The sequence below is a fragment of the Cherax quadricarinatus genome, chromosome 97, assembly GCF_038502225.1.
Source record: "Cherax quadricarinatus isolate ZL_2023a chromosome 97, ASM3850222v1, whole genome shotgun sequence".
Classification (NCBI taxonomy): Eukaryota; Metazoa; Arthropoda; class Malacostraca; order Decapoda; family Parastacidae; genus Cherax; species Cherax quadricarinatus.
The window spans coordinates 5,306,653-5,329,152 of NC_091388.1; the positions used below are offsets into that span (position 1 = coordinate 5,306,653).

At 39.4% G+C, this 22,500-nt stretch overlaps 1 protein-coding gene across 6 annotated transcripts in view; it reads right to left on the reverse strand.

The window, feature by feature from the left end:
• The window catches only part of LOC128704952 (histone acetyltransferase KAT6A-like), a 152,135-nt gene that overhangs the window by 117,230 nt on the left and 12,405 nt on the right, over window positions 1-22,500 (reverse strand). The window contains exon 2 of one of the 6 annotated variants that reach the window (XM_070105178.1): window positions 1,326-1,533. The exons of the other annotated variants lie outside the window; for them this stretch is intronic. The gene's annotated coding sequence lies outside the window, so the exon portion shown is untranslated. The remainder of the gene's footprint in view (window positions 1-1,325; window positions 1,534-22,500) is intronic. 6 annotated transcript variants of the gene reach the window in all.

The following is a 22,500-nucleotide window of genomic DNA, read 5'->3' on the forward strand; positions in this document are numbered from 1 at the left end:
TCTACTACCACTACTACCAGTCATATTTGCTATTACTACTACTACTACCAGTCATATTCACTTCTACTACTACTACCAGTCATATCCACTACCACTACTACCAGTCATATTCACTACTACTACTACCAGTCATATCTACTACCACTACTACCAGTCATATTTGCTATTACTACTACTACTACCAGTCATATTCACTACCACTACTACCAGTCATATTCACTACTACTACTACTAGTCATATTCACTACTACTACCAGTCATATTCACTACTACTACTACCAGTCATATTCACTACCACTACTATCAGTCATATCCACTACCACTACTACTACCAATTATATTCACTACTACAGGTCGGCCATCACTAATCCGGCATTATTGGGACCTGCAGTGTGCCAGATTACGGAGTGGTTAGGTTAGAATACAGTGGACCCCCGGCTTACGATATTATTTCATTCCAGAATTATGTTCAGGTGCCATTACTGAACGAATTTGTTCCCATAAGGAATATTGTGAATTAGGTTAGTCCATTTCAGACCCCCAAACATACACGTACAAATCATACCCCCGGCCGGGATTGAACCCGCGGTCATAGAGTCTCAAAACTCCAGCCCGTCGCGTTAGCCACTAGACCAGCTGGTCTAGTGGCTAACGCGACGGGCTGGAGTTTTGAGACTCTATGACCGCGGGTTCAATCCCGGCCGGGGGTATGATTTGTTTGCAATCGTGTCATTACGATTTCTTAAGTCATACACGTACAAACGAACTTACATAAATACACTTACATAACTGGTCGCATTGGGAGCTGATCGTAAAGCGGGGGTCCACTGTATACTTAATTAACCTATCAATAGAGATTATCTGCTACATTTTCCTAATTTTCATCACTGCTTTCTAATCCACTGCCTTGCTGCTGTGGATTTACAGCTATCTGCACAATTTTGAGTTAGTATTATGATGAAATTATGCTAGCCGAAATTAGTCCCGGATTATTGATGGAACCGGATAACTGATTGCCGGATTAGTCATATCCACTACCACTACTACCAGTCATATTCATTACTACTACTACCAGTCATATTCATTACTACTACTACCAGTCATATTCATTACTACTACTACCAGTCATATTCATTACTACTACTACCAGTCATATTCATTACTACTACTACCAGTCATATTCATTACTACTACTACCAGTCATATTCATTACTACTACTACCAGTCATATTCATTACTACTACTACCAGTCATATTCATTACTACTACTACCAGTCATATCAACTACTACTACTACTACTGCTACTACTACTGCTACTACTAACCTCTCTTCCTCTTCTCTGTCCCATCCATGACCTCCTCTCACACATATGCTGGCTCCCCCACCTTCACGTGTTAGTGTGACTCATCAATGGCCAAATTTCGACCAAAACATCGCAAACCTTTGCACTTCTTCTAGTTTCCTTATGTGCCTAGCTGAGGTGCTTCTGTTACTCCATGTGTCTCCTACCTCAACATACACTCCACTTCTTCCTGGGTTGGAAATACGAGTCTCTATGAGCGAATTAATTATCATTCCAGTCACGGTATTGTACATTTTCGTTCTTTACACTTAAAAGTGTACATATTGCATGCCTCCACCACCTCCTTCAGTAATACATACCATATATAACACTAAGCCTGAAAAAGTACTGCCTAACATCCTCGTGTACACCTGGAAGCTTCTCTATGATGTATATATTATTTATACAAGGAATAAATTATTCCACATTATATAAGATCACAATGGAAATAATTCCAGGACCTCACTGGTAATAAGTCCAGAACTACAATGGTAATAAGTCCAGGACCACAATGGTAATAAGTCCAGGACCACAATGGTAATAAGTCCAGGACCACAATGGTAATAAGTCCAGAACTACAATGGTAATAAGTCCAGAACTACAATGGTAATAAGTCCAGAACTACAATGGTAATAAGTCCAGGACTACAATGGTAATAAGTCCAGGACTACAATGGTAATAAGTCCAGGACTACAATGGTAATAAGTCCAGGACCACCATGGTAATAAGTCCAGGACCACAATGGTAATAAGTCCAGGACCACAATGGTAATAAGTCCAGGACTACAAGAGTAATAAGTCCAGGACCAAAATGGTAATAAGTCCAGGACCACCATGGTAATAAGTCCAGGACCAAAATGGTAATAAGTCCAGGACCACAATGGTAATAAGTCCAGGACTACAAGAGTAATAAGTCCAGGACTACAATGGTAATAAGTCCAGGACTACAATGGTAATAAGTCCAGGACTACAATGGTAATAAGTCCAGGACCACAATGGTAATAAGTCCAGGACTACAATGGTAATAAGTCCAGGACTACAATGGTAATAAGTCCAGGACCACCATGGTAATAAGTCCAGGACCACAATGGTAATAAGTCCAGGACTACAATGGTAAGTCCAGGACCACCATGGTAATAAGTCCAGGACCACAATGGTAATAAGTCCAGGACCACAATGGTAATAAGTACAGGACTACAAGAGTAATAAGTCCAGGACCAAAATGGTAATAAGTCCAGGACCACCATGGTAATAAGTCCAGGACCAAAATGGTAATAAGTCCAGGACCACAATGGTAATAAGTCCAGGACTACAAGAGTAATAAGTCCAGGACCAAAATGGTAATAAGTCCAGGACCACCATGGTAATAAGTCCAGGACCAAAATGGTAATAAGTCCAGGACCACAATGGTAATAAGTCCAGGATTACAATGGTAATAAGTCCAGGACCACAAGAGTAATAAGTCCAGGACCACCATGGTAATAAGTCCAGGACCACAATGGTAATAAGTCCAGGACCACAATGGTAATAAGTCCAGGACCACCATGGTAATAAGTCCAGGACCACAATGGTAATAAGTCCAGGACCACAATGGTAATAAGTCCAGGACCACAATGGTAATAAGTCCAGGACCACAATGGTAATAAGTCCAGGACTACAATGGTAATAAGTCCAGGACCACAATGGTAATAAGTCCAGGACCACAATGGTAATAAGTCCAGGACCACAATGGTAATAAGTCCAGGACCACAATGGTATTAAGTCCAGGACCACAATGGTATTAAGTCCAGGACTACAATGGTAATAAGTCCAGGACCACAATGGTAATAAGTCCAGGACCACAATGGTAATAAGTCCAGGACCACAATGGTAATAAGTCCAGGACCACCATGGTAATAAGTCCAGGACCACCATGGTAATAAGTCCAGGACCACAATGGTAATAAGTCCAGGACCACAATGGTAATAAGTCCAGGACCACAATGGTAATAAGTCCAGGACCACAATGGTAATAAGTCCAGGACTACAATGGTAATAAGTCCAGGACCACAATGGTAATAAGTCCAGGACCACAATGGTAATAAGTCCAGGACCACAATGGTAATAAGTCCAGGACCACAATGGTATTAAGTCCAGGACCACAATGGTATTAAGTCCAGGACTACAATGGTAATAAGTCCAGGACCACAATGGTAATAAGTCCAGGACTACAATGGTAATAAGTCCAGGACCACAAGAGTAATAAGTCCAGGACCACCATGGTAATAAGTCCAGGACTACAATGGTAATAAGTCCAGGACCACAATGGTAATAAGTCCATGACTACAATGGTAATAAGTCCAGGACCACAATGGTAATAAGTCCAGGACTACAATGGTAATAAGTCCAGGACCACAATGGTAATAAGTCCATGACCAAAATGGTAATAAGTCCAGGACTACAATGGTAATAAGTCCAGGACCACAATGGTAATAAGTCCAGGACTACAATGGTAATAAGTCCAGGACCACAAGAGTAATAAGTCCAGGACCACCATGGTAATAAGTCCAGGACCACAAGAGTAATAAGTCCAGGACCACAATGGTAATAAGTCCAGGACCACAATGGTAATAAGTCCAGGATCACAATGGTAATAAGTCCAGGACCACAATGGTAATAAGTCCAGAACTACAATGGTAATAAGTCCAGGACCACAATGGTAATAAGTCCAGGACCACAATGGTAATAAGTCCAGGACCAAAATGGTAATAAGTCCAGGACCACAAGAGTAATAAGTCCAGGACCACAAAGGTAATAAGTCCAGGACCACAATGGTAATAAGTCCAGGACCACAATGGTAGTAAGTCCAGGACCACAATGGTAATAAGTCCAAGACCACAAGATTAGTAAGTCCAGGACCACCATGGTAATAAGTCAACTATTTCAACTACCCAATAAAGTGATCAGAAATTAGTAATTTGGCCAATTCCACACAAATTTCAAAATACTGCAATTTCAAAATAGGGTCCATAATAAACAATGCAGACATTCCTGGCACTAAAATAACATTTTCTCTGTTCATTAGTCACATCTTTAGGCCCTTCTTACATTACGCTTGCTTTCCATTCTGAATTTTTTATTCGCACAAAAAAATAGAATCTTTACTGTTATGCATTATCGTAATAATTGTATAATTAACGTCAGTACATTAGTGAATGCATATTAGACCCACCAGTGGACGCATATTAGACCCACCAGTGGACGCATATTAGACCCACCAGTGGACGCATATTAGACCCACCAGTGGACGCATATTAGACCCACCAGTGGACGCATATTAGACCCACCAGTGGACGCATATTAGACCCACCAGTGGACGCATATTAGGCCCACCAGTGGATGCATATTAGACCCACCAGTGGACGCATATTAGACCCACCAGTGGACGCATATTAGGCCCACCAGTGGATGCATATTAGACCCACCAGTGGACGCATATTAGACCCACCAGTGGACACATATTAGACCCACCAGTGGACGCATATTAGACCCACCAGTGGATGCATATTAGACCCACCAGTGGACGCATATTAGACCCACCAGTGGACGCATATTAGGCCCACCAGTGGATGCATATTAGACCCACCAGTGGACACATATTAGACCCACCAGTAGACGTATATTAGACCCACCAGTAGACGTGTATTAGATCCACCACTGGACACGTATTGGATGAGTTACGTGATTTGTTTACTTTGGAATATCAGCAAAAATGGAACATTTCCAATACTTTGAGCTCAATTTCATACTACTTTCAGTCCTCAAACCAATCAAAATTATCCCTATCTCTGTAATATATCTTCCATTCTATCAAAAGAGACCAATAAACCGAGAATATAGTCATTAAAACCATCTAAAAATACACCACAAAGTCACTGTTTTAAGCCAAAAAAATACGATCGCAGTTTTTTCTCATTATGCACTGTGTGCTGCAGAATTTTTTTTTTATATGGCGCACATTCACCACACAGATCCATTCTGTTATATCTAGGCCCAAATTTACAGCTCACAGCTTAACTGAGTGAGCCGAGCTTGTGGCGTAGAACTACGGCACCGACGCAGAAAGACTTGAACATACTTAACCCGTAAACGGTCCAAACGTATATATACGTTCTCTACCGTAGTGCCCCAACTTTTTTGAGAGAAAAAAAAATTGTTTTTTTTTAATAGGAAAAAAGAGCATACAGTACCCAGGCATCCCCAATTATTTTAACATGGCGCACAGTGAGTGCTCACACCCATTCTCTCATGTCTAGGCGACTCAGGCTTATCGTGGCAATGTTAAATGTATGACAAATAAAACGTATATATACGTTTGGGGCACTAGCGGTAAAAACGTATATATACGTTTGGACCGTTTACAGGTTAAAAGAAAAGAAATACAGTAGGACCACCGTATCCACAGGTTTGGTTTCTGTGATTTACCATGGCCCGACAATAAGCCTTAACTTTGCTTAATATTGACACCAAAACAAAAGTAGGACAGCAAAAGTTAAATGATATTTTTTAAGGCAGAGTAGGCCTATATAAAAAGAAATTCAACATTACTGACAATTTTAACCATCCTGAAATTTTTAAAAAGACATAAATGATATTTTTTATGGGAATATGAGAGCAAAACTACTAAGAATTACAATCACCTGAAATTCTTGAAAAACGGCTTACAACTAAAAAGAGAACCGCAAAAGTTAAATGATTATTTTTTTACGTGAGAGAGAGAGGAGCCAGTCTATAAATAAGAGAAGATTTGGAACTGACGCAGCCCTTGCATACGATCACATGACACAGCAGACCCAAACATAGCTGAGAATATCCTGCGCAATGCAACGCCCTTACCTAGTGCGCACTGCTACCACCAACCTATATTTTTTCTATACTGAAAAACTCCTGCTTAGGATTAATAATAATATATTTCTGCGCACTACAAAGCCCTTACCTTGTGCACACTACCACCAACCTCTTCTTTTCTATATTGAAAAATACTAATTATTCAGTAAGTCCTCGACTTACACGTTGAGAATCTTCTGTTTTGTGTATGTCATTTTATCATTATTGTGTATATATCATTATTGTGTATATCTTTATTGTATATATATCATTATTGTGTATATCTTTATTATATACTATTATACACAATACAGAAATTCCCAACGTGTTCGTAAGTTCAAGACTTCCTGTATTATATTATACGCAATACAGGTCCCAACGTGTTCGTAACTTCAAGACTTCCTGTATTATATTATACACAATACAGGTCCCAACGTGTTCGTAACTTCAAGACTTCCTGTATTATATTATACGCAATACAGGTCCCAACGTGTTCGTAAGTTCAAGACTTCCTGTATTATATTATACGCAATACAGGTCCCAACGTGTTCGTAACTTTCAAGACTTCCTGTATTACATTATACGCAATACAGGTCCCAACGTGTTCGTAACTTCAAGACTTCCTGTATAATGTATATTATATGCAATTCAGGAGGTCCCCGATGTGTTTGTAAGTCGAGGACATTCTGTAATAATAATAATAAACAATAATAAAAATCATAATTTTTATTTAAGCATGATACAATGTACAGAGAACCACTTTCTGTATGAACAATGTATTGTGTTGAACTTGTAGCCTTAACATGAATGATACATGTTACTGACAAGTTCAGAGAGTAGACACTTGTGCAAAACCTGAGGGTCTTTATCCGTCTTATTCATCAATAAAGACACCCAGGTTTTGTACATGTGTCTTATTCATCAATAAAGACACCCAGGTGTTGTACATGTGTCTTATTCATCAATAAAGACACCCATGTGTTGTACATGTGTCTTATTCATCAATAAAGACACCTAGGTGTTGTACATGTGTCTTATTCATCAATAAAGGCACCCAGGTGTTGTACATGTGTCTTATTCATCAATAAAAACACCCAGGTGTTGTACATGTGTCTTATTCATCAATAAAGACACCCAGGTGTTGTACATGTGTCTTATTCATCAATAAAGACACATAGGTGTTGTACATGTGTCTTATTCATCAATAAAGACACCCAGGTGTTGTACACGTTTCTTATTCATCAATAAAGACACCCAGGTGTTATACATATGTCTTATTCGTCAATGAAGACGCCCAGGTGTTGTACATGTGTCTTATTCATCAATAAAGACACCCAGGTGTTGTACATGTGTCTTATTCATCAATAAAGACACCTAGGTGTTGTACAGGTATCTTATTCATCAATAAAGACACCCAGGTGTTGTACATGTGTCTTATTCATCAATAAAGACACCCAGGTGTTGTACATGTGTCTTATTCATCAATAAAGACACATAGGTGTTGTACACGTGTCTTATTCATCAATAAAGACACATAGGTGTTGTACATGTGTCTTATTCATCAATAAAGACACCTAGGTGTTGTACATGTGTCTTATTCATCAATAAAGACACCTAGGTGTTGTACATGTGTCTTATTCATCAATAAAGACACCTAGGTGTTGTACATGTGTCTTATTCATCAATAAAGACACCTAGGTGTTGTACATGTGTCTTATTCATCAATAAAGACACATAGGTGTTGTACATGTGTCTTATTCATCAATAAAGACACCTAGGTGTTATACATGTGTCTTATTCATCAATAAAGACACATAGGTGTTGTACATGTGTCTTATCAATAAAGACACCCAGGTGTTGTACACGTTTCTTATTCATCAATAAAGACACCCAGGTGTTATACATATGTCTTATTCGTCAATGAAGACGCCCAGGTGTTGTACATGTGTCTTATTCATCAATAAAGACACCCAGGTGTTGTACATGTGTCTTATTCATCAATAAAGACACCTAGGTGTTGTACATGTGTCTTATTCATCAATAAAGGCACCCAGGTGTTGTACATGTGTCTTATTCATCAATAAAGACACCCAGGTGTTGTACATGTGTCTTATTCATCAATAAAGACACCTAGGTGTTGTACAGGTATCTTATTCATCAATAAAGACACCCAGGTGTTGTACATGTATCTTATTCATCAATAAAGACACCCAGGTGTTGTACATGTGTCTTATTCATCAATAAAGACTCCCAGGTGTTGTACATGTCTTATTCATCAATAAAGACACCCAGGTGTTGTACATGTGTCTTATTCATCAATAAAGACACCCAGGTGTTGTACATGTGTCTTATTCATCAATAAAGACACCCAGGTGTTGTACATGTGTCTTATTCATCAATAAAGACACCCAGGTGTTGTACATGTGTCTTATTCATCAATAAAGACACCCATGTGTTGTACATGTGTCTTATTCATCAATAAAGACACCTAGGTGTTGTACATGTGTCTTATTCATCAATAAAGACACCCAGGTGTTGTACATGTGTCTTATTCATCAATAAAAACACCCAGGTGTTGTACATGTGTCTTATTCATCAATAAAGACACCCAGGTGTTGTACATGTGTCTTATTCATCAATAAAGACACATAGGTGTTGTACATGTGTCTTATTCATCAATAAAGACACCCAGGTGTTGTACACGTTTCTTATTCATCAATAAAGACACCCAGGTGTTATACATATGTCTTATTCGTCAATGAAGACGCCCAGGTGTTGTACATGTGTCTTATTCATCAATAAAGACACCCAGGTGTTGTACATGTGTCTTATTCATCAATAAAGACACCTAGGTGTTGTACAGGTATCTTATTCATCAATAAAGACACCCAGGTGTTGTACATGTGTCTTATTCATCAATAAAGACACCCAGGTGTTGTACATGTGTCTTATTCATCAATAAAGACACATAGGTGTTGTACATGTGTCTTATTCATCAATAAAGACACATAGGTGTTGTACATGTGTCTTATTCATCAATAAAGACACCTAGGTGTTGTACATGTGTCTTATTCATCAATAAAGACACCTAGGTGTTGTACATGTGTCTTATTCATCAATAAAGACACCTAAGTGTTGTACATGTGTCTTATTCATCAATAAAGACACCTAGGTGTTGTACATGTGTCTTATTCATCAATAAAGACACATAGGTGTTGTACATGTGTCTTATTCATCAATAAAGACACCTAGGTGTTATACATGTGTCTTATTCATCAATAAAGACACATAGGTGTTGTACATGTGTCTTATTCATCAATAAAGACACCCAGGTGTTGTACACGTTTCTTATTCATCAATAAAGACACCCAGGTGTTATACATATGTCTTATTCGTCAATGAAGACGCCCAGGTGTTGTACATGTGTCTTATTCATCAATAAAGACTCCCAGGTGTTGTACATGTGTCTTATTCATCAATAAAGACACCTAGGTGTTGTACATGTGTCTTATTCATCAATAAAGGCACCCAGGTGTTGTACATGTGTCTTATTCATCAATAAAGACACCCAGGTGTTGTACATGTGTCTTATTCATCAATAAAGACACCTAGGTGTTGTACAGGTATCTTATTCATCAATAAAGACACCCAGGTGTTGTACATGTATCTTATTCATCAATAAAGACACCCAGGTGTTGTACATGTGTCTTATTCATCAATAAAGACACATAGGTGTTGTACATGTGTCTTATTCATCAATAAAGACGCCCAGGTGTTATACATATGTCTTATTCATCAATAAAGACACCCAGGTGTTGTACATGTGTCTTATTCATCAATAAAGACACATAGGTGTTGTACATGTGTCTTATTCATCAATAAAGACGCCCAGGTGTTGTACATGTGTCTTATTCATCAATAAAGACACCCAGGTGTTGTATATGTGTCTTATTCATCAATAAAGACACCCAGGTGTTGTACAGGTATCTTATTCATCAATAAAGACACCCAGGTGTTGTACATGTGTCTTATTCATCAATAAAGACACATAGGTGTTGTACATGTGTCTTATTCATCAATAAAGACACCCAGGTGTTGTACATGTGTCTTATTCATCAATAAAGACACCCAGGTGTTGTACATGTGTCTTATTCATCAATAAAGACACATAGGTGTTGTACATGTGTCTTATTCATCAATAAAGACGCCCAGGTGTTGTACATGTGTCTTATTCATCAATAAAGACACCCAGGTGTTGTACATATGTCTTATTCATCAATAAAGACACCCAGGTGTTGTACATGTGTCTTATTCATCAATAAAGACACATAGGTGTTATACATGTGTCTTATTCATCAATAAAGACACCCAGGTGTTATACATGTGTCTTATTCATCAATAAAGACACCCAGGTGTTGTACATGTGTCTTATTCATCAATAAAAACGCCCAGGTGTTGTACATGTGTCTTATTCATCAATAAAGACACCCAGGTGTTGTACATGTGTCTTATTCATCAATAAAGACACCCAGCTGTTGTACATGTGTCTTATTCATCAATAGACACCCAGGTGTTGTACATGTGTCTTATTCATCAATAAAGACACCCAGGTGTTGTACATGTGTCTTATTCATCAATAAAGACACCCAGGTGTTGTACATGTGTCTTATTCATCAATAAAGACACCCAGGTGTTGTACATGTGTCTTATTCATCAGTAAACACACCCAGGTGTTGTACATGTGTCTTATTCATCAATAAAGACACCCAGGTGTTGTACATGTGTCTTATTCATCAATGAAGACACCCAGGTGTTATACATATGTCTTATTCATCAACAAAAACACCCGGGTGCTACAGAAGTATCTTAAAGATTTAATTGCAGTTTTCTCAACTAAATACATATCAATTAATTTCTTCTACCTCTACAAAGTCTTCAATAACACACAAATAACCTGCATAGAGGAGTAAGAAAATTACGACGATGTACTGGTCAAATTTGGACTATTACCTAATCCAGGTACAGTATTGTGCCTTTTTCTCCTGAATATCGTACAATGTCACAAGATCACGCCATGTACGTAATATTTAAAACTTGGAATTTTGGAGGGACAAGTAACCTTACCCTATTTTCTCCTTATGTCTTTCATTTTAGTTAACACCATTCTCGATTAAAATGTTGAAGATAATTACCACTTACACAAGGGCAGTACTCCACCAGGACAGTGTTGCAGCGTTCCACCAGGACAGTGTTCCAGTGTTCCACCAGGACAGTGTTCCACCAGGACAGTATTCCACCAGGACAGTGTTGCAGTGTTCCACCAGGACAGTGTTCCACCAGGACAGTGTTCCACCAGGACAGTGCTCTACCAGGACAGTGTTCCAGTGTTCCACCAGGACAGTGTTCCACCAGGACAGTGCTCCACCAGGACAGTGTTCCAGTGTTCCACCAGGACAGTGTTCCAGTGTTCCACCAGGACAGTGCTCCACCAGGACAGTGTTCCACCAGGACAGTGCTCCACCAGGACAGTGTTCCAGCGTTCCACCAGGACAGTGTTCCAGTGTTCCACCAGGACAGTGTTGCAGTGTTCCACCAGGACAGTGTTCCACCAGGACAGTGTTCCAGTGTTCCACCAGGACAGTGTTGCAGTGTTCCACCAGGACAGTGTTCCACCAGGACAGTGTTCCAGTGTTCCACCAGGACAGTGTTCCACCAGGACAGTGCTCTACCAGGACAGTGCTCCACCAGGACAGTGTTCCAGTGTTCCACCAGGACAGTGTTCCACCAGGACAGTGCTCCACCAGGACAGTGTTCCAGCGTTCCACCAGGACAGTGTTCCAGTGTTCCACCAGGACAGTGTTGCAGTGTTCCACCAGGACAGTGTTGCAGTGTTCCACCAGGACAGTATTCCACCAGGACAGTGTTGCAGTGTTCCACCAGGACAGTGTTCCACCAGGACAGTGTTCCAGCATTCCACCAGGACAGTGTTCCAGTGTTCCACCAGGACAGTGTTCCACCAGGACAGTGTTCCACTAGGACAGTGTTCCACCAGGACAGTGCTCCACCAGGACAGTGTTCCAGTGTTCCACCAGGACAGTGTTCCACCAGGACAGTGCTCCACCAGGACAGTGCTCCACCAGGACAGTGTTCCAGCGTTCCACCAGGACAGTGTTCCAGTGTTCCACCAGGACAGTGTTCCAGTGTTCCACCAGGACAGTGTTCCACCAGGACAGTGCTCCACCAGGACAGTGTTCCAGCGTTCCACCAGGACAGTGTTCCAGTGTTCCACCAGGACAGTGTTCCACCAGGACAGTGTTCCACTAGGACAGTGTTCCACCAGGACAGTGCTCCACCAGGACAGTGTTCCAGTGTTCCACCAGGACAGTGTTCCAGTGTTCCACCAGGACAGTGTTCCAGTGTTCCACCAGGACAGTGTTCCACCAGGACAGTGTTCCACTAGGACAGTGTTCCACCAGGACAGTGTTCCACTAGGACAGTGTTCCACCAGGACAGTGTTCCACTAGGACAGTGTTCCACCAGGACAGTGTTCCACCAGGACAGTGTTGCAGTGTTCCACCAGGACAGTGTTCCACTAGGACAGTGTTCCACCAGGACAGTATTCCACCAGGACAGTGTTGCAGTGTTCCACCAGGACAGTGTTCCACTAGGACAGTGTTCCACCAGGACAGTGTTGCAGTGTTCCACCAGGAGAGTGTTCCACTAGGACAGTGTTCCACCAGGACAGTGTTCCACCAGGACAGTGCTCCACCAGGACAGTGTTCCAGTGTTCCACTAGGACAGTGTTCCACTAGGACAGTGTCCCACTAGGACAGTGTTCCACTAGGACGGTGTTCCACCAGGACAGTGTTCCACCAGGACAGTGTTCCACCAGGACAGTGTTCCACCAGGACAGTGTTCCACCAGGACAGTGTTGCAGTGTTCCACCAGGACAGTGTTCCACTAGGACAGTGTTCCACCAGGACAGTGTTGCAGTGTTCCACCAGGACAGTGTTCCACTAGGACAGTGTTCCACCAGGACAGTGTTCCAGTGTTCCACCAGGACAGTGTTCCAGTGTTCCACTAGGACAGTGTTCCACTAGGACAGTGTTCCAGTGTTCCACCAGAAGAGTGTTCCACCAGGACAGTGTTCCACTGGGACAGTGTTCCACCAGGACAGTGTTCCAGTGTTCCACCAGAACAGTGTTCCACAAAAACAGTGTTCCACCAGGACAGTGTTCTACTAGGACAGTGTTCCAGTGTTGCACCAGGACAGTGTTCCAGTGTTCCACCAGGACAGTGTTGCACCAGGACAGTGTTCCAGTGTTCCACCAGGACAGTGTTCCACCAGGACAGTGTTCCAGTGTTCCACCAGGACAGTGTTCCACCAGGTATAGGCTCTTGAAGCTTTAACTGTTATATGAGGGGCCTGACTACTAACGTCAACTACCATCACTAACATCAACCATCACTAACAACCACAACTTCCACTAACATCAACCACCATCACTAACAACCACATCAACTACCACTAGCATCAACCATCACTAACAACCACATCAACTACCACTAACATCAACCATCACTGACAACCACACCAACTACCACTAACATCAACCACCATCACTGATCACTACCACTAACATCAACCACCATCACTGACAACCACATCAACTACCACTAACATCAACCATCACTAACAACCACATCAACTACCACTAACATCAACCATCACTAGCAACCACATCACCACTAACATCAACCATCAAAACCACATCAACTACCACTAACATCAACCACAATCACTGACACCCACATCAACTACCACTATCAACCACCATCACTGACCACATCAACTACCACTAACATCAACCATCACGAACCACATCAACTACCACTAACAACCACAATCACTGACACCCACATCAACTACCACTATCAACCACCATCATTGACAACCACATCAACTACCACTAACATCAATCACTGACAACCACATCAACTACCACTAACATCAACCACCAATGACAACCACATCAACTACCACTAACATCAACCATCACTGAACCACATCAACTACCACTAACATCAACTACCATCACTAACAACCACATCAACTACCACTAACATCAACCACCAATGACAACCACATCAACTACCACTAACATAAACCATCACTAACAACCACATCAACTACCACTAACAACCACCAACACTGACCACATCAACTACCACTAATATCAACCATCACTGACAACCACATCAACTACCACTAACATCAACCATCACTAACCACATCAACCACACCACTAACCTCAACCACCATCACTAACTTCAACCATCACTAACAACATCAACCATCACTAACAACCACATCAACCATCACTAACAACATCCACCACTATCAGCCACCATCACTATCAACCACACCACTAATATCAACCACCACTACCATCAATCACTAACAACCACATCAACCACCACTATCAACCATCACTAACAACTGCCTCAACCATCATTAACATCAACCATCACTAACAACCACATCAACCACCATCACTAACAACCACATCAACCATCATTAACATCAACCATCACTAACAACCACCTCAACCATCATTAACATCAACCATCACTAACAACCACCTCAACCATCATTAACATCAACCATCACTAACAACCACATCAACCATCATTAACATCAACCATCACTAACAACCACCTCAACCATCATTAACATCAACCATCACTAACAACCACATCAACCATCATTAACATCAACCATCACTAACAACCACATCAACCACCATTAACATCAACCATCACTAACAACCACATCAACCATCATTAACATCAACCACCATCACTAACAACCACATCAACCATCATTATCAACCATCAGTAACAACCACATCAACCATCATTAACACCAACCACCATGACTAACAACCACTTCAACCATCATTAACATCAACCACCATCACTAACAACCACATCAACCATCACTAACAACCACATCAGCCATCATTAACATCAACCATCACTAACAACCACATCAACCATCATTAACATCAACCACCATCACTAACAACCACTTCAACCATCATTAACATCAACCATCATTAACATCAACCACTATCACTAACAACCACATCAGCCATCACTAACCACATCAACCATCATTAACATCAACCACCATCACTAACAACCACATCAACCATCATTAACATCAACCACCAACACTAACATCAACCATCATTATCAACCACCATCACATCAACCATCATTAACATCAACCACCATCACTAATAACCACATCAACATCAACCATCACTAACAACATCAACCATCACTAACCACATCAACCACCATTAACATCAACCATCACTAACAACCACATCAACCATCATTATCAACCACCATCACTACATCAACCATCATTAACATCAACCACCATCACTAACAACCACATCATCAACCATCACTAACAACCACATCAACCACCATCACTAACAACATCAACCATCATCACAAACAACCACATCAGCCACCATCACTAACAACAACATCAACCACCATTAACATCAACCATCACTAACCACATCAACCATCATTAACATCAACCATCACTAACAACTACATCAACCATCATTAACATCAACCATCACTAACATCAACCACCATCACTACATCAACCGTCATTAACATCAACCATCATCATCAACCATCATTAACATCAACCACCATCACTAACAACCACATCAACCATCACTACATCAACCATCATTAACATCAACCATCACTACATCAACCATCATTAACATCAACCACCATCACTAACAACCACATCAACCATCATTAACATCAACCAGCATCACTACATCAACCATCATTAACATCAACCACCATCACTAACAACATAAACCATCACTAACAACCACATCAACCATCATTAACATCAACCATCACTAACAACATCAACCACCATCACTAACAACCACATCAACCACCATCACTACATCAACCATCATTAACATCAACCACCATCACTAACCACATCAACCATCATTAACATCAACCACCATCACTAACATCAACCACCATCACTAACAACATCAACCCTCATTAACATCAACCACCATCACTAACAACATCAACCATCACTAACAACCACATCAACCATCATTAACATCAACCACCATCACTAACAACCACATCAACCATCATTAACATCAACCACCATCACTAACAACCACATCAACCATCATTAACATCAACCGCCATCACTAACATCAACCACCATCACTAACAACCACATCAACCATCATTAACATCAACCACCATCACTAACAACCACATCAACCATCATTAACATCAACCACCATCACTAACATCAACCACCATCACTAACATCCACATCAACCATCATTAACATCAACCACCATCACTAACAACCACATCAACCATCATTAACATCAACCACCATCACTAACACCCACATCAACCATCATTAACATCAACTGCCATCACTAACATCAACCATCACTAACCACATCAACCATCATTAACATCAACCACCATCAATAACAACCACATCAACCATCATTAACATCAACCACCATCACTAACCACATCAACCATCATTAACATCAACCACCATCACTAACAACCACATCAACCATCATTAACATCAACCACCATCACTAACACCCACATCAACCATCATTAACATCAACCGCCATCACTAACATCAACCACCATCATTAACAACCACATCAACCATCATTAACATCAACCACCATCACTAACAACCACATCAACCATCATTAACATCAACCACCATCACTAACAACCACATCAACCATCATTAACATCAACCACCATCACTAACAACCACATCAACCATCATTAACATCAACCACCATCACTAACATCAACCATCACTAACAACATCAACCACCATCACTAACAACATCAACCACCATCACTAACAACCACATCAACCATCATTATTATTAACCACCATCACTAACAACCACATCAACCATCATTAACATCAACCATCACTAACACCCACATCAACCATCATTAACATCAACCACCATCACTAACAACCACATCAACCATCATTAACATAAACCACCATCACTAACAACCACATCAACCATCATTAACATCAACCATCACTAACAACCACATCAACCATCATTAACATCAACCACCATCACTAACAACCACATCAACCATCATTAACATCAACCACCATCACTAACAACCACATCAACCATCATTAACATCAACCATCACTAACAACATCAACCATCACTAACAACCACATCAACCATCATTAACATCAACCATCATTAACATCAACCACCATTACTAACACCCACATCAACCATCATTAACATCAACCACCATCACTAACAACATCAACCACCATCACTAACAACCACATCAACCATCAACCACCATCACTAACAACATCAACCACCATCACTAACAACCACATCAACCATCATTAACATCAACCACCATTACTAACAACCACATCAACCATCATTAACATCAACCACCATCACTAACAACATCAACCACCATCACTAACAACCACATCAACCATCATTAACATCAACCACCATCACTAACAACCACATCAACCATCATTAACATCAACCACCATCACTAACAACATCAACCACCATCACTAACAACCACATCAACCATCATTAACATCAACCACCATTACTAACAACCACATCAACCATCATTAACATCAACCACCATCACTAACATCAACCACCATCACTAACAACCACATCAACCATCATTAACATCAACCACCATCACTAACAACCACATCAACCATCATTAACATCAACCACCATCACTAACATCAACCACCATCACTAACAACCACATCAACCATCATTAACATCAACCACCATTACTAACACCCACATCAACCATCATTAACATCAACCACCATCACTAACATCAACCACCATCACTAACAACCACATCAACCATCATTAACATCAACCACCATCACTAACAACATCAACCATCACTAACAACCACATCAACCATCATTAACATCAACCACCATCACTAACAACATCAACCACCATCACTAACATCAACCACCATCACTAACAACCACATCAACCATCATTAACATCAACCACCATCACTAACAACATCAACCACCATCACTAACAACCACATCAACCATCATTAACATCAACCACCATCACTAACATCAACCACCAACACTAACAACCACATCAACCATCATTAACATCAACCACCATCACTAACAACATCAACCACCATCACTAACAACCACATCAACCATCATTAACATCAACCACCATCACTAACAACCACATCAACCACCATTAACATCAACCACCATCACTAACATCAACCACCATCACTAACAACCACATCAACCATTATTAACATCAACCACCATCACTAACATCAACCACCATCACTAACAACCACATCAACCATCATTAACATCAACCGCCATCACTAACATCAACCACCATCACTAACAACCACATCAACCATCATTAACATCAACCATCACTAACAACCACATCAACCATCATTAACATCAACCACCATCATTAACATCAACCACCATCACTAACAACCACATCAACCATCATTAACATCAACCACCATTACTAACACCCACATCAACCACCATCACTAACATCAACCACCATCACTAACAACATCAACCACCATCACTAACAACATCAACCACCATCACTAACAACCACATCAACCATCATTAACATCAACAGCCATCACTAACACCCACATCAACCATCATTAACCACATCTACCACACGTGAACCGTAATACCAGGTAAATAACCAAAAATAACAGGTAAATAACCCATAACAGATAACCTAAATAAAAATCACCTAAAATAACATAAATCACCTAGACAAACTACACAAAATAATGCCCAAAAAAGGCCAAGCCTTTTACTCTTTTTAACACTTATCAACTGAAGAGCCTTTTATAAATGGCGATAAATTGCAAAAGTGTAGAAACGCAAAAAAAAAAAAAAAAAAAAACCTTTTGGCGCCTTCGTCAAATTAAAAAAGGCAATTTTGGCGCCTCCGCCAAATTAAAGGTCGTTTAAAGGGAAGTCACGTGACCTCTCAGTGTATATAACTGGTACAGTGTAATAATAATGCTGGTACAGTGTAATAATAATGCTGGTACAGTGTAATAATAATGCTGGTACAGTGTAATAATAATGGCTGGTACAGTGTAATAATAATGCTGGTACAGTGTAATAATAATGGCTGGTACAGTGTAATAATAATGGCTGGTACAGTGTAATAATAATGCTGGTACAGTGTAATAATAATGGCTGGTACAGTGTAATAATAATGGCTGGTACAGTGTAATAATAATGCTGGTACAGTGTAATAATAATGCTGGTACAGTGTAATAATAATGCTGGTACAGTGTAATAATAATGGCTGGTACAGTGTAATAATAATGGCTGGTACAGTGTAATAATAATGCTGGTACAGTGTAATAATAATGGCTGGTACAGTGTAATAATGCTGGTACAGTGTAATAATAATGCTGGTACAGTGTAATAATAATGCTGGTACAGTGTAATAATAATGGCTGGTACAGTGTAATAATAATGGCTGGTACAGTGTAATAATAATGCTGGTACAGTGTAATAATAATGGCTGGTACAGTGTAATAATAATGGCTGGTACAGTGTAATAATAATGCTGGTACAGTGTAATAATAATGGCTGGTACAGTGTAATAATAATGCTGGTACAGTGTAATAATAATGCTGGTACAGTGTAATAATAATGCTGGTACAGTGTAATAATAATGCTGGTACAGTGTAATAATAATGCTGGTACAGTGTAATAATAATGGCTGGTACAGTGTAATAATAATGCTGGTACAGTGTAATAATAATGCTGGTACAGTGTAATAATAATGCTGGTACAGTGTAATAATAATGCTGGTACAGTGTAATAATAATGCTGGTACAGTGTAATAATAATGCTGGAACAGTGTAATAATAATGCTGGTAACTGTAATAATAATGGCTGGTACAGTGTAATAATAATGCTGGTACAGTGTAATAATAATGCTGGTACAGTGTAATAATAATGCTGTAATAATAATGTACAGTGTAATAATAATGCTGGTACAGTGTAATAATAATGCTGGTACAGTGTAATAATAATGCTGGTACAGTGTAATAATAATGGCTGGTACAGTGTAATAATAATGCTGGTACAGTGTAATAATAATGCTGGTACAGTGTAATAATAATGCTGGTACAGTGTAATAATAATGCTGGTACAGTGTAATAATAATGCTGATACAGTGTAATAATAATGCTGGTATAGTGTAATAATAATGCTGGTACAGTGTAATAATAATGCTGATACAGTGTAATAATAATGCTGGTACAGTGTAATAATAATGCTGGTACAGGGTAATAATAATGGCTGGTACAGTGTAATAATGCTGGTGCAGTGTAATAATAATGCTGGTACAGTGTAATTATAATGCTGGTACAGTGTAATAATAATGGCTGGTACAGTGTAATAATAATGCTGGTACAGTGTAATAATAATGGCTGGTACAGTGTAATAATAATGCTGGTACAGTGTAATAATAATGGCTGGTACAGTGTAATAATAATGCTGGTACAGTGTAATAATAATGCTGGTACAGTGTAATAATAATAGCTGGTACAGTGTAATAATAATGCTGGTACAGTGTAATAATAATGCTGGTACAGTGTAATAATAATGCTGGTACAGTGTAATAATAATGCTGATACAGTGTAATAATAATGCTGGTACAGTGTAATAATAATGCTGGTACAGGGTAATAATAATGGCTGGTACAGTGTAATAATGCTGGTACAGTGTAATAATAATGCTGGTACAGTGTAATAATAATGCTGGTACAGTGTAATAATAATGGCTGGTACAGTGTAATAATAATGCTGGTACAGTGTAATAATAATGGCTGGTACAGTGTAATAATAATGCTGGTACAGTGTAATAATAATGGCTGGTACAGTGTAATAATAATGCTATTACAGTGTAATAATAATGCTGGTACAGTGTAATAATAATAGCTGGTACAGTGTAATAATAATGCTGGTACAGTGTAATAATAATGCTGGTACAGTGTAATAATAATGGCTGGTACAGTGTAATAATAATAGCTGGTACAGTGTAATAATAATGCTGGTACAGTGTAATAATAATGCTGGTACAGTGTAATAATAATGCTGGTACAGTGTAATAATAATGGCTGGTACAGTGTAATAATAATGGCTGGTACAGTGTAATAATAATGGCTGGTACAGGGTAATAATAATGCTGGTACAGTGTAATAATAATGCTGGTACAGTGTAATAATAATGCTGGTACAGTGTAATAATAATGCTGGTACAGTGTAATAATAATGCTGGTACAGTGTAATAATAATGTTGGTACAGTGTAATAATAATGCTGGTACAGTGTAATAATAATGGCTGGTACAGTGTAATAATAATGCTGGTACAGTGTAATAATAATGCTGGTACAGTGTAATAATAAAATGGCTGGTACAGTGTAATAATAATGCTGGTACAGTGTAATAATAATGCTGGTACAGTGTAATAATAATGGCTGGTACAGTGTAATAATAATGCTGGTACAGTGTAATAATAATGCTGGTACAGTGTAATAATAATGCTGGTACAGTGTAATAATAATGCTGGTACAGGGTAATAATAATAGGTACAGTGTAATAATAATGCTGGTACAGTGTAATAATAATGCTGGTACAGTGTAATAATAATGCTGGTACAGGGTAATAATAATAGCAGGTACAGTGTAATAATAATGCTGGTACAGTGTAATAATAATGCTGGTACAGTGTAATAATAATGCTGGTACAGTGTAATAATAATGCTGGTACAGGGTAATAATAATAGCAGGTACAGGGTAATAATAAGAATAGCTGATACAGGGTAATAATAATAGATGGTACAGGGTAATAATAATAGCTGGTACAGGGTAATAATAATAGCTGGTACAGGGTAATAATAATAGCTGGTACAGGGTAACAATAATAGCTGGTGCAGGGTAATAATAATAACTGGTACAGGGTAATAATAATAACTGGTACAGGGTAATAATAATAGCTGGTACAGGGTAGTAATAATAGCTGGTACAGGGTAATAATAATAATAGCTGGTACAGGGTAATAATAATAGCTGGTA